Genomic DNA, 13776 nt, shown 5'->3' with positions numbered 1-13776 from the left:
TGCAAGAGGAACAGATCATGACTTTGAGCCTGAGCATGACTTTGTTCTGTTTTATGGTACTTTTTTTCTTACAAGTTTTGAAAACCTGACATAAAAGCTTCTTGAAGCTCTGCTAACCATTTGAGTTGCACAGGAGGCCTACAGTCCACAGCGTGAGGAGGACCTGGTTTCTCAGGTACCATAAAATGGGTACGAAACTGACTGGAAAACCATTGCCAGGGAACTTAACAGTGGTTCCCTGTTCACCTGAAAGGATTTATCAAGTAAGTTCTTTGTTTTGGCTTGGATAATGGAACCAAGAACGTGCTTATTAAATTTGCAGACGATACTGAGCTGGGAATGGATTCGAGAGCTTTGAAGAGCAGGATTAGAACCAAAATGAACTTGAAAAATTGACCAAATGGTTTGAAAAAAATACGATGCAGTTCAATAAGGAGAGACAACTACACTTAGGTAAGATCAACCGATTGCATGAAACCAGAGTGGGAGGAGATGGTTTGAGCCATATCCTGCAGAAAGGGGGTTAGGTAGCAGCTGACACACTGGCCTAGAGTTGGCAATGGTACGCTGTTGTGGTAACAGCAGACATCAGGCTGAGCTGTGCTCACAGGAAAGTGGTGAGTTGGGTTTGTGCTCTGCAGAGCTGGGCTAAGGCTTTCCGTAGAGCCCTGGCTCCCTGAGGAGGGTCTGCTGAGCAGCAAGAGTCATCAGAGACCTAACACTCAAGACCATGGTGGAAGGCCGATGGCATCTGGGTCATCTAGTTCAGCAGTTCACTTCCAGCTACAGGTTTGCGCAACACTGCCTAGCTGCAATGCAGTTCTTTGGCTTTGTAAGCAATACGAGTTTGGGGGAAGGTGGAGCCGGCAGCTTCAGCTGGGTTTCATGTGAGGTTTTGTCCTCGTCTGCATTCGTGCCTTTGGAGCCAGAATTCAGTACTGGTCTCCAGTACTGAGATTGAGGTATTCCACCCCTCGCACGGGGCAAACCAGGCAGAAGAGTTCTGACGTCAGCGATTGATCGTTGTCTGCCAGGTTTAACTGAATGCTCTGGGAGAGTAAGACTCTTTACTTGTGGCTAGCCAAAAATCTTTAACTGCGATTGATGTTATACTGCTTATAGCTGTGTTGCTTAGTGATTGCTGTCCAGAGTGCAGCATCACAACTTGGCTCTAGACAGTAGCATGAGATAGCCTGTTCTAAATAGAGCTATTCGCCTATTACACAAAAGGCAACTCGCAGCTCTTCTATCAAGCCTCCTTCTCAGGAGGCAATTCTTCAGCTTTTTGCACCTGATGGAACTCAAGGTTTTCCTTGTCAGATGCTTGTTAAATCTCCAAGAATTATGAGTTACTCATCAGAGAGCAGAGCAGGAGAAAGAGGTGGACAGAATAGCCTGGGGGTTTTCCTTTAAGTTTCCAGGAGGAATTTCAAGGTAGCATCTCCATGATTTTGTCATGCAACTTTCCTGTGATTTCAGTCTCCTCTGGGTTTCTTTTTACAAGATAAGTTAAACTAAATGTGTGTTTTTAAACTCACTCTGACACATTGATACACGCAGTGTAAAATGAGTCATCTTTGGTTTAGCTCATCCAAAATGAGCTAACCAGCATAACCTCCTTTCACCTGCCGTAGAGTCTGCGCGAGGATTTTACAGATTCAGCTCAGAATCCTGCATCTGTTTAATTTTTGTCAACCTGATCTCATTTCTGCTTGTGGACAGAGTCTAATTTATATTCATATTGGTGCCTAAGAACCAGACACAGATTTTAGTCTAGACCCTGGCTTTATTAGGTGAGTTTCTTTATGTATTCCTTTGCCTTTTTTCTCTCCTTCCTGTTATGTCTCTTTCACTAATTGCTTTCAGTTATCAATTTGTTCCTTGTCTTTCTGCGCTCGATTGTTAGCATTACATGACATTTCCCAGCACAGGGCCATTTCTGTAACAAACCCAGTCTGTTTATTTTCAGCTTCAGCGGTGAGTGCTCCTGGAGGAGGAGATTCCAGCACCAGCTTGCCCTGAACTGAGATGTGAAGATGGGAGCTCTGTCTGTGCAAGTGAAGGGAGCGGTGTCTGCTCTGTTCTTGCGTTCAGCCTGCAACAGTCTCTGGGATATTGTAGCAGCCTGTTTATTGATGACCTGCTTTTCTGAATGGTCGGCCACTGTTTTCGGGCAGAATACAAGGTCACTGCCTCAAGTTACCTTGGTAGAGCAAACAACATGCAGTTTGTTCACAAGCTTAAATTGTCCTGCAGGTCTGGTCTTTGATGCTTTGAGCGCTGTGTCCCCACAAGACTGTTGGGGCTTGCGTTTTTCCATATATGCTGTCCACAAGGGCAGCAGTTTCCTGAATCTGCTGGAAAACTCCCTTTATCTAGAAACTCTCAAATGGTTAATCTAATTTCATGAGAAACAGACAAAGTGTTTTCTCCTGGTTCTGGGAATTCTTGCTTTAACATGGGACCCCTTCATTTGGGAGGATGCCAAGGTGGATGGCAGCTTCCTGGCTATGAATCCTCCATTTGTAGTGTGTCTGGCTGTATTACACTGCACCGGAAGAGGCGCGGTGAATGTTTGTGGAAGTGATAGCCAAGTAGCTGTGAGACCCAGACTTTTAGAACAGTGGGCGTATTATAGCTTAAAAAGGCAATTTCTCTGCCAGATCTCATTGTGCAAGAGGGTTTATTCTTTAGCCTTGCAAAGATTTCACTTTGTTGGTTCCTTTTTCACTGGATCTCTAAGACTTGGGAAGGAGACTGCAAAACTGCAATGGAAAATTAGTGTTTAGCTCATCCGACTTGCGTTACCACGACAGAGCTCTGCTGTGCTCAGGCGTCCAGCTTGCGTGAAAACAACCAGCTGGCATTCCCTTCCTGTTTAATGCTTCCAGGCTGACCTGTGGAAGACATGTATTAGAGCTTTCCCTGTTTGTTTGTTTGCTTGTTTTTTAATGTTTTGAGCACTTTACTAAGCTACATGATATGTCGCAAGCCGCACAGTGTAGAAATGCGATGCAGTGCTGGGGAGCAAGCGCAGGCTCACTTTGGGTGTGATACTAAGTAAGGTATTTCCTTGCATTGCCTGCAGAAGAAAAAAATTGTGTGAAGAGGCACATTCTTTTCTTGTAACAGAGGTGGTTTTAGGGCACCGAGTCTTCTCAGAACATTATTATGAAACGATCACCAGGGTACAGCTGAGAAGTTAAAGACTGCATATATCCTGTGAAACATAATACCTTTCCGTTTGAAGCTGCTTTTTCCTGCCTGCCAGGGAACAACCCCCTTCCTGTTCTTGGAAAACAAGGGCCTGGCTAAAAGGCTGAGCTGATTGGACTCATGTCCACTAAGAAATGTTAAGTGACATTACAGATAATACATTGCCAGATATTGTATCAGTGGCTTCTGTAACTCTTTGCCTGTCTAACTGCAATAGTCTTCCAGCTGCAGGAAGAAGTTAGCAAGAAGCTGTCTTGGAGATGACGGGAGAATACTCCTCTATGCTGTGGAGCACGAGAGATCTGAAAAGCGTGTAACTCAGTTTCCCATTTGTGTTTGCTTCCTGCTGAAATAGGAGGATTAATAATTGTAGATGGAGCTGATCTCCCAGTGTAAGAACGGCATTGCTTGGAAGCCAGCAAAGCGGACAGGAACTTTAGCTGAAGACGGCCAAATGCGTGAGTATGGTGGGGAGGTGGGGAAGGACAGATTCCCCTCCAGTGCCCAGCCTGGATCTGTGCTGCCTTCGCTTCTTCATTTTGACCTGTTGCAGGTGACTTAATAAATGTTGTCTCTCTCGTAAGGGCTGTCTTGTGTGGCTGCTCTCTGCTAATGTTATAGTTCTGCCTTCTCCGCACCCACTGGCTGCCCTCTCTGCCATCCCGCAACTGTGAAGCTCCCACACCATTGCTGTCACGTTGTTTTACTTGCACGTGTGTTCTTCCTCTACTCTGGCTCCATCTTGCCTCCTTAGATTAGAAGTCCCGCGGGGCCAAAGCTGACTGTCTGCTCTGTTGGTGTGGCGCTTGGCTTGCTGAGGCCCTCGGGCACTGTGGTAATAAATGTGATGGTGCATAGCAGGGTGGGGAGGGCCTGCTGCCGTAATCTGGCTGAGACACTGGAGCTCAGAGCCCTGGTCAGAGCTGGGGAGCTGCAGAGCTCCCTCCCTGCCAGGAGTGGAAACCTAGGACTGGTCGCTGGTAGGGTGCCCTCTTGAGACCGCCTAAAGGTAGCAGCTGTGTTCGTTCACTGAATCAAAAACGTGGAAAATCCAGACAGTGTCTTTCAGTTTTGCTGGGGTCAGATCTTAGTCTTAAATGTGTCAGAGGATTTCTGGAGACTACCTAAGCTCTACATGCAGTCAAATCCAATGGACCATTAAAGCCTCAGGTATAGTATTTATGGGGCAGAAATAGGTATTTTCACAGGAGCTCAAATGTTCTCTCCTCCAGCACTGATTTGCTGGCTTTTTGGTGGGCTTAAGGGTGGTTGGTTTACAATATGGCCCCTCCAGTGAGTGACTGGTGAGGCAAAGGAGATGGATTTCCTATATGGCTTCCCAGGGCAGAGCTGGTGTATCACGGCCTAAGATGCTGAAGCATGTACTTAGAACAAATCTGGTTGCTAAAAAGTGCTTAAACTGCTTAAAAAAACTAAAATAAAACCCTGATTTGAAAGACAGTAGCATTCTGTGTGTTGTCATTTGCCATATTGGATTATAACAAAGTTTCCTGACTTTATAAGGTACTTGGGAAGAAAAAGTAGCCTTTGGAAAATTGCCATGTGAAGAGAGGCCTATGGAAGCGAGGAGGGCGTTGAGGGATGCGTGTAAGAGCAGCGCTGGGGCTGACTTCCCTGGCGACTGGCTTGGCGCTCTGTCTGCTGGAAGGGAGTCCCAGGGCTACGGCCAGAAGTGCTCCGGGGCCGCCTAGCCTGGGCCGCGGCGAGACGATCCCATCTCTCGGGTGTGGATCTTGAAAAGAGTTTTCAGTGTTTGTTATTTATGCGGTGCTGCAGCTTTTGTAGCGCAGCTTTTCCGGTGTGCTAGTGCCACTCGTGAAGATGCGGTGCTGGGGTTAGCGCTGACTGTGGAGAGCAGCGGGGGGCTGCCGGCAGTATCGTTGGGGACACGGGACCGACCAGTACCTACAAAACCACGGATGAGCATCAGCCCAGTGCGGTGCCTTTGGCTGTGTCCAGCTCCTGGTCCTTCAAAGGGAGGCACCGCAAGTAGCGGGAAGGAGCAATGTAAGCCCCGTGTCGTGCCCTGAAGTGTGGTGGGTGCTGGATCACTCACGACTGCACAGCTGCTGGCTCTTCTCTGCTGCGAGTGGCAGCACAGAGGATGTCCAGGACGCTGCAGGAGATACTCCTGCCATTTCAGACTTGCCAGACAGTAAATGTGATGGTCAAAATAAGACCCAGAGGACTTTCAGGTCCTGGGGTAGACGCAGACTGTGGTGGTGATCTGTGCTGTCTAGTTGCACGGGGGACCCCTGGATAACGGGGCATAATTTAAAAGACAAAAAAGAAAAGAGAAAAGAAATCCTGTGCTTTCAGCTGAAGCACTTTTCAAATGGCCTTTTTGTCCACACCTCATCAAACCCAAGGCAGTCAGATTGGTTTTGATTTTAGTTTGCTTTTGAGTTGCCTTAAAATCAACCAAGCTGAAAGAGGCAAAGTCTGGCTTGTCGGCATGTTTCTTCCTGCGCTGACGCAGTGGGTGCTGGGGAACGTGCAAGTCTTGCTGTCTGAAACAGCAGCTTAGGGACTCTCGGAGAGGTGCTGTGTGGCAGGACCCACGGGGCTTGTTCATCCACGAGTTCAGAGGAGGAGCTGTGTTCTGCCCGGTATTGCCCAAACCCTCCCCCAAATAGCAGCAAGGAAGGAAAGGCCCAGCTTTCTCTCCCCGTGCAGGAGAACCTGCATTTGAACTAGACAAGCTTCATTCTCGGGTTTTTGTGAGGCATCTCGCAGAGCGTTGGGAGACGCACTGAGCTGGAACAGATGGTCTCTGCTCCTCCTCCTCCTCTTGGTGCATGCAGGACCTTGTCCTGCCATTTGCAGAAGATGCAGATGTATTCAGGAAGCCGACTTATTAAGTTAAGCAAAGGGTGAGTCTGGGGCAAAGCACTGCCTGCCAGGAATGAGCTGTCCTGGGATGGATGGCTGTGCATTGTCCAGCAAATGGGGCCTTGACGGAGCTGCTAGCGCCCAAACAAATCTTTAACATCTGTCCCCCTGCGGTTCATGCCATGGGATATGAGGCTTAATTCCCCTTTTGAGAATGGAGGTTTCCCAAATACCATAAGCAGTGCAACAAATGGTGCCTCTGAATTAACATGAAGAGTGAGACAGACTTCCTCCTCCGAAATTAGGACTTCTCTTCTGGAACCGCCGGGGCTCAAAGCAAGAGAGACGGCAGCAATTGCGTCGCTGTCAGCGGCATCCCGCCAGGTAGCACTAACCTGGGGACAAAAGGGACAGTCAGAGCTGGCAGGGTGCTGGGCTCTTATCCCACCGCGACCTTGAGGATTGGGGGGGGAAAAAATCCTGTCCCTATTCAAGGGACAGAAATAAAAGCAATGAGAGGCGCAGCGCATCGGGACGTGCCTCTGGGGGAGCCCAATGGCATTAGGCAGCTTCTCGGGACAGCGCTCGGAAGCACCGTCCCTCCGCGGTGCCGTAGCCCGTGGGTGTGTAGCCAGGCCTCTGGTGTTCTGATTTTTTTGGCCATACTTAAAGGTTGTCACAGAAGCATCTAAATTATTACAGAAAGGATTTTCCCGTGTGAAAACTATTCCATCAGAAAATTCCAGCTGACGTCGGGATGGCAGTCCAGGTGGAATACGTGGTTCGCAGGTTTGTGGGCGGTGATTTACGGGGTTCGGCGTGGAGAGGAGACCCTAGCCTCTTCGGCCTTATTAAAAGCAGCAGCGAGATGCCGTAAACCCCCCGCGGTGACGAGGGAGGCTGGCGTGGCCCCGCTCTGGGGAGTCCCGGGAGCGGGCAGGGGCAGACGTGCAGCCTGAGCAGGGAAACACCGAAACCTGGAAGTCCTGCCTGTCCTTTGGGGCGAGCGTCTTACCGCCCGCTAACTGCTCTGGGTATCTGCTGTCCTCACCTTGCTCCTCCCTGCTCAGAGCGTCTCTGGAGGTTGTGACCATCCCTTGTCACTGCGAGGATGTTGAGACATCGGGGGGGGGGTCTGGCTGTACGCAACAGGTAATAACCCACCAGTTTTCTAACCCTGTCTCACCCTCTCTCCCTTCTGTTTCCAGCAGCAGCAGGATAACATAAAAACTAACGGTTTCCTAATGGGACAGCTAAAATCTCAACGCGCTGCTCTCCTCGGCCTCCTCCGGCGCTCGCCCCGGGGCGCGCTCAGCAGCTTAGAGGTAATGCACTGATGCACGCTCGTCCGATTCGGCATCGTCATGCGGCTCCTTCCGAGAGCGCTGCCCATGTTTGCTCCGGCCGTAACCCTTTCCTCCACGGCGCTGTTGCATTGCACGCCGGGCAGAGAGCAGGAGGGACGTGGTCACGTGTGGAGCCAGAAACAGGCCAGGCTGGTTCTGTGTGGGCTTTGGGGAAGGTGGAAAGGCAGGTTTTGGGCCATTTCAAAAGGAAATCTGTACATGTGTAGGGAAACTGCGGCTGTACCTGGCTCTCCAGTTCTGGATGCGGGTTTCCCCCGAGCCCTTCTTCCGCATGGAGGCAATGCCCTCGTTGGGTGTTTTCACGTTTGGAAGTACAGCACAGAGATCTTGGATGAATTGCAACACATTGGACCAGTGTTTGCCCGGCACTGTGGGTCTGTTTTATCTTCTCTCTTTTTTTTGTTGTCCAGGCAGGATTGCAATAAAATGTGGTGCTGTCATCTGGATCAATAATTCATTTTAAAGACTTTAGAAGGTTTAGAACTGTGAGATTTGAGGAATTGCCGTGTTGAAAGCAGACTTGGGGCGGTTGGGTTGGGGACTTGCATGGCAGAGTTTTCCTAATTTTGCAGAATCCCAGAGGAGGTGCTTGTGAGGCAAATGTTTGTGCAGAAACGCAAACAACCTTTTATTAGGGAAACACGTTTTTAAAAGTTTGCTGTAGTATAAATGCTTCATATGCACAAAGATGCTCTTTTTTCAAAGGAAGATTTAACGAGCGCTCTCCCGTACCCTCCTCCTTGTGCCGGCCGGATGCCTGGGTGTGCCGGGGTGCTGCCTCGGGCCGCGCGGGGCTTTGTGTCCTTCCGCACCGTTTTTCTAAGCCTCAGAGCTGGCTGGGTTGTGCCTCCGCTCACCCCTTGCTGTGCGTGCAGCTGGGTGCAGCAGTGTCGATCCTCCAAACGGGACTGTTTTGTTAGATTTCGTGCCAGTTAAACTCTCCCGCGCTCTGATTTGAGTGACGTTTGAAGAAGCGCCAACCGTTGCAGTGCCCCATCTCAAATACGGGGAATAAACCGAGCACGGATTGCTCAGCTGCGTGCTGCTCCATGCAACCTTTGCTTTGCACGGCGACGTCCGGATTGAACCGGTGGCCAGGCTGATCCGGGCTGAGCGGGGCGCAGGCCGTCTGCCGGCTGCGTTTGGGCACAGAGGCCGAGCTGTTCCTCGCTCCTGTGAAGCGCCGCAGGGGCTCTCTTAACCCACGTCCCGCTCTGTGCCCTGACTGTCCTCTGCGGAGCTCGGGGGGGGGGGGGATTGTTTGGAGAGGGGGAATTACTGGCAGATGCACACCATAATTGTTGCTGCTGAGTCTATTTGATTTTGGTATTTGGAGGAAAAAAGAAAAAACCTCCTGCGTGCGCAGCAGGCGAAGCTGGCGGAGGGATCAGCCCTGCGCGCGCCCCGGCGCAAGAGCGTTAGCGGCTCTTCCAACTCCCCCTTGTGTAGAAGGCGCAAACTGCTGCCCGGGGGCGCAGGGTGCCCGTGAGGGGCCCGGGGGTCTGGGGGCACAGCAGGAGGGAACCGCCGCGCTTGCGTGAGGCTCGGCTTGGTACTTTGCCTGGGGGACCTGGCCTGAGGAGCAAAGGTGGGGAAAGGTTGGGTTTTCTTCCCGTTGGCAGGGGTAGCGTCGTGGCAGCTGAGTCCTGGTCAGCTCGCTGCATCTAACGCAGTCGCCCACGCACCCCTGCCGATCGGCTCTGGTCCCTTCGGGGGGGCTGATTGCTCTCGTCTCGCTGTGGCGGTGCCGAGGGCCGGGCTGGCTGCCCTGCTCCGGAGGCCAGGCAGCGGGATCGTTCCGGAGTCGCCGGCTCTCAGGCTTCGTCGAGGGCCGGCTGCGGTGCCGGGGCAGCTGCCGCAGCCCGAGCCTCGGCCCTGGCGGTGGCCAGATGAGGTCTGCGGGCGACGGACCCGTGAAGAGTGCGCTGGGGCCCTCGGCGGGTCCGCTGCAGGGCTCCAAACTTCGGCGGCCCCCAGCCAGCATCGTGCCGGGATGCGGGGGGCGCCGGGCTGAGCTCGGCCAGCGAGCGGCCCCTCGGCTTGGTCCCCATCCCGCCTCCCCGCCTGCCTCCGCGGGCCCCTCCGAAGCGGCTGCTCCCCTCTCCCAAGCGGACCGGGTCGAGATGCCCAGCTGGGTGCGTGCCGCCACCGGCACGGAGCTCGACAGCTGAGCCGGGCCGCCGCGGGCAGCACCTCCCCTGGCTCGCAGCAATTCCCCGGCGGCGTCCAGCCCTGCCGGAGGCGCAGGGGAGGCCGGGGCAGCTGCCACCAGCGCCATCGTAGCGTCAGGAGCTCGTGCTTGGGCGCAGGGGCGCCCTGCAGAGCCGAGCACCTCGTGCCCCGTGGGGAGCGAGAGGGAGCCGGCAGGGGAGAGGTGCCCGGGAAACCCGCCCGCCCTGGCAGCTTCCCTCTCCCCCCCCACGGATCCCCCTCCGCCAGAAAGCCACCGGGGCCAGGCGTGAGCCCGGCCGACCCAAAGCCGGTGCAGATCGCTGCATTAGGCTGCTGACAGCAGCCGCCTTCAACGCTCGGCAGCTCCTTCCGCGCTAAAGGCAGCGGCAGTTTAATTTCCAAGCCCTGCTGCCCTGTTTTGTGGGGCCGGGGAGCTGCACCTTCGGCGCGTTGCTGGTCCTATTGCAAGGGGGGGGGGGGGGAAGGGGGGTGTTTTGCAACCAGCTGCACGTTGCACCGGTCCCGGTTTGCATCCCACCCTCGCTGCGCCCGGCAGCTCGTCCGGTTCTGCAGTCCTGCTGCCTTGCCCTTCTCCGTCCTCCGGTGTCCGCACGGAGCCGGGTGCCGGGGCTCGGAGGGGGGGCCGGGCCGGCGGGGCGCGGAGCACCGGCCTTATCGGCCCCCGGCCGGGGCGCAGATGTGGGGCGGGGGGGCCGGGCGCGGTGCCGTATCTGCGTGCGCGTGGGGGGCTGGTGGCGCCTCGGCCCCCGCGATAACGCCACCTCGTCCCCCCCCCCCCCACCCCGCGCCCTGGCCCCCGTCTCCCGCCTCTGCCCACCGGCCGCCCCGGGGCAGCACCGGGGGCTTTGCCCCCCCTCCCCCCGGCCCACCTGCCCCCGGGCAGCGGCGGCCAGCGAGGGGGCTCACGCCGGGGGCTTTGCTGCGCCCGCCGCGGCTCCCTGCGGCCCCTCCGCGTCCCCAGGGCCGGGGCCACACGGGGGGGGGGGGGGGCGCGGGCAGGGCGAAGGGCCCCCGGCCCCGCGGGCGCGTGGCTCTGCCGATAGCCCGGGTGGGGGCGGCTCGGCGGCCCCGCGAGCCCTTATCTGCGGCCAGGCACGCTGCCCCGGAGCGGCACGGCCCCGCGGGAGGGCTGTGGCACCCGCGGTCCCCGCGCCAGCACTGCCGTCCCCTCCCGGGGGTCGCTCGGGCCCCGTGAGTGCCGTCCAGCCCAGCTGGAGCGGGGATGGTCCCGTGGGGCTCGCCCTGGGGCGGCACTGATGACCCCATGGGGCTTGCCCCGGGGTGGCACCAATGGCCTCAGGGTGGCACCAATGGTCCCATGGAACTCCCCCCAGGGTGGCATCAGTGGCCCCGGGGTGGCATTGATGGCCCCATGGGGTCACCCCAGGGTGGCACTGATTGCCCCGGGGTGGCACTGATGACCCCCTGGGGCTTGCCCCGGGGTGGCACCGATGGCCCCATGGGGTCGCCCCAGGGTGGCACTGGTGGCTCTGGGGTAGCACCAATGGCCCCATGGGGTTGCCCCAGGGTGGCACTGATGGCCCCAGGGTGGCACCAATGGCCCCATGGGGTCGCCCCAGGGTGGCACCAATGGCCCTAGGGTGGCAGGACTTGGGGACGCTTTGCCTGTCTCCCTGCTCTGGGTGTTGGGCTGACGGTGCCACAGCTCGGGGAGGGCCACCGTCCCCCCAGGGCACTTTGGGGACACGGCAAGGGGCTAAAGACCAGCAGGGCTGGTGCCTTGCAGACCCAAAGTCCCGGTGTCCCCATGGCCAGGGACAGGCTGGCACCAGGGCACCCTGCGCTGCCTCCTGCCAGGGCCTGGCCAGGCTGGGGGCAGCGGGGGCGACGCTGTCCCTGTCACCCAGGGGTGACAGCAGGTCCGGGGGTGCCCCGTGTGCCGGGCTGGGGACCCGATAGCCAGGCGCTGCTGCTTATCAGGGCCCCGCAGGGACGGTGCTGCCGGGGACTTATCGTGTCCCCACAGACGGCTTCCAGGAACATGAGCACGTCCCTGCCCGGCCGGCGCAAACAGCCCGGCGCCAGGACACCGCGCTCGGAGCGGGGCATGGCCCATGGGGACACGCGGGGCTGGGGGTGCGCAGGGCCAGGGACACACAAGGCCGGGGGACACATATGGCCAGGGTCGTGCACAGCCAGGTGACATGGCCCTCTGGGGACATGCATGGCCTAGGGACACATATGGCCTGGGTCATGCACAGCCAGGTGACATGGCCCTTTGGGGACACGTATGGCCAGGGGACACATATGGCCAGGGTCATGCAGAGCCAGGTGACATGGCCCTTTGGGGACATGTGTGGCCAAGGGACACATATGGCCAGGGTCATGCAGAGCCAGGTGACATGGCCCTTTGGGGACATGTGTGGCCAAGGGACACATATGGCCAGGGTCATGCACAGCCAGGTGACATGGCCCTTTGGGGACACGTGTGGCCAAGGGACACATATGGCCAGGGTCATGCAGAGCCAGGTGACATGGCCCTTTGGGGACATGCATGGCCAAGGGACACATATGGCCAGGGTCATGCACAGCCAGGTGACATGGCCCTTTGGGGACATGTGTGGCCAAGGGAACATGTCCTTTGGGGACACAGAGCTGGGGGATGTGTCCCTCCAGGGAGTGCATCTCTCCGGGGTGGCACATGCAGGCAGGGGACACTTGCTCCCAGGGGACACATCCCTCCCAGCTCACGCATGGCCAGGAGACACGACCCCCCCAGGGGGCACCCCACCAGGGGACACGTCCCTCGGGGGCCAGGGGACCTGGCACTTTGGGGGACACGCACTCGGGGAGGCACTGCCAGGGGACGAGCTCTCCACGCGCGCATGTGCCTCGTCTCGGGTCGCCCACATAGGGGGACGCAGCCCCCCGGTGCACCCTGCTGGGCCCCCCTGCACCCGTGTGTCCCCACCGCTGCCCCTCACCCCGTCCCCGTGGGGCTGCCACCGTGCCGTGTCCAGGGTCTGGCTTGTGCCCTGCAAATGGGCACCAGTTTGCAACGGGTGGCTCCCAGTTTGGGGACCCCCAGCCCAGTGGAGGTGGCCGCGGGGGCCGGGGCAGAGCTGCACGTCCTGCCCCGGTGGGGTGGCAGCCAGCAACATCCCCCACACCGGTGACAGGGCCGGTGCCACGTCCCGCAGGCAGGGACACCGGAGAGGGGGCACAGGCCTGGCTGGGACCCTGGGGCACCCGCTGGGCCCCCCCCACGACACCGTCCCCGGGGCCGGAGGGCTCTGCCAGGCCGGTGGGGTCCAGCCCCGTCCCCGTCCCCATCCCGGGCAGGGCAGCGGGGACCCGCGGGGGTTGCAGCCCCCAGGGCGCGTGGGGCAGGCGCTCGCCCTCGGGGCGCAGCCACCCCCCCCCCCCGGGCACGAAGGGGTTACGGGGCCGCTCCAGCTGTGCCGTGCAGATGTGCGATATGCAGATGAGGCAGGGCAGGTTTTATAAGGCTGGCGCGGGGTCCGCCGAGGTAGCCGGCGGGCTTGGCCCCGCGCCGCCCTGCCAGGTAGGTGCCCCCGCCTGCCCCGGGGCGCCGGGACCCCGCTGCCCCCCCGGGGCCGGGGCTGGGCACCATGCCTGGCACCGGCCCCGCTCCCTAAGGGTGCTCTGCTCTCTGCGCAGGCGCTGCTCCCCGTGCCGCGGGCCCCGGGCGGGATATCATCATATACTGTAAGTTCACTATGAGATACTACAGTATAGATGATGTACTCCCCTGGGCTGCGCCCCCCCGGCCGGCGCCGAGACCTGCCTGCGGCCGGGCCGCAGCGGCGAGGGACACCGCGGCGCTGCGATACGGGGCGCGGAGGGGCTGGGACGTGGGGCACTGCGAGGTTGGGATGTGGGGCACCAAGGGCTGGGACATGGGGCACCGAGCGACTGGGACGCGGGACACAAAGGGGCTGGGATGTGGGGCAAAAAGGGCCTGGGACGTGGGGCACCGAGGAGGTGGGACATGGGGCACCGAGGAGCTGGGATTTGGGGCACCGAGGAGCTGGGATTTGGGGCACCAGGGGCTGGGACGTGGGACACAAAGGGCCTGGGACGTGGGGCACCAAGGAGGTGGGACATGGGACACCGAGGAGCTGGGATTTGGGGTGCCAGGGGTTGGGACGTGGGCCCCAAGGGG

This window comes from Apteryx mantelli, chromosome 22 (genome assembly GCF_036417845.1).
Source record: "Apteryx mantelli isolate bAptMan1 chromosome 22, bAptMan1.hap1, whole genome shotgun sequence".
Taxonomy (NCBI): Eukaryota; Metazoa; Chordata; class Aves; order Apterygiformes; family Apterygidae; genus Apteryx; species Apteryx mantelli.
This window is presented reverse-complemented; position numbering follows the sequence as displayed.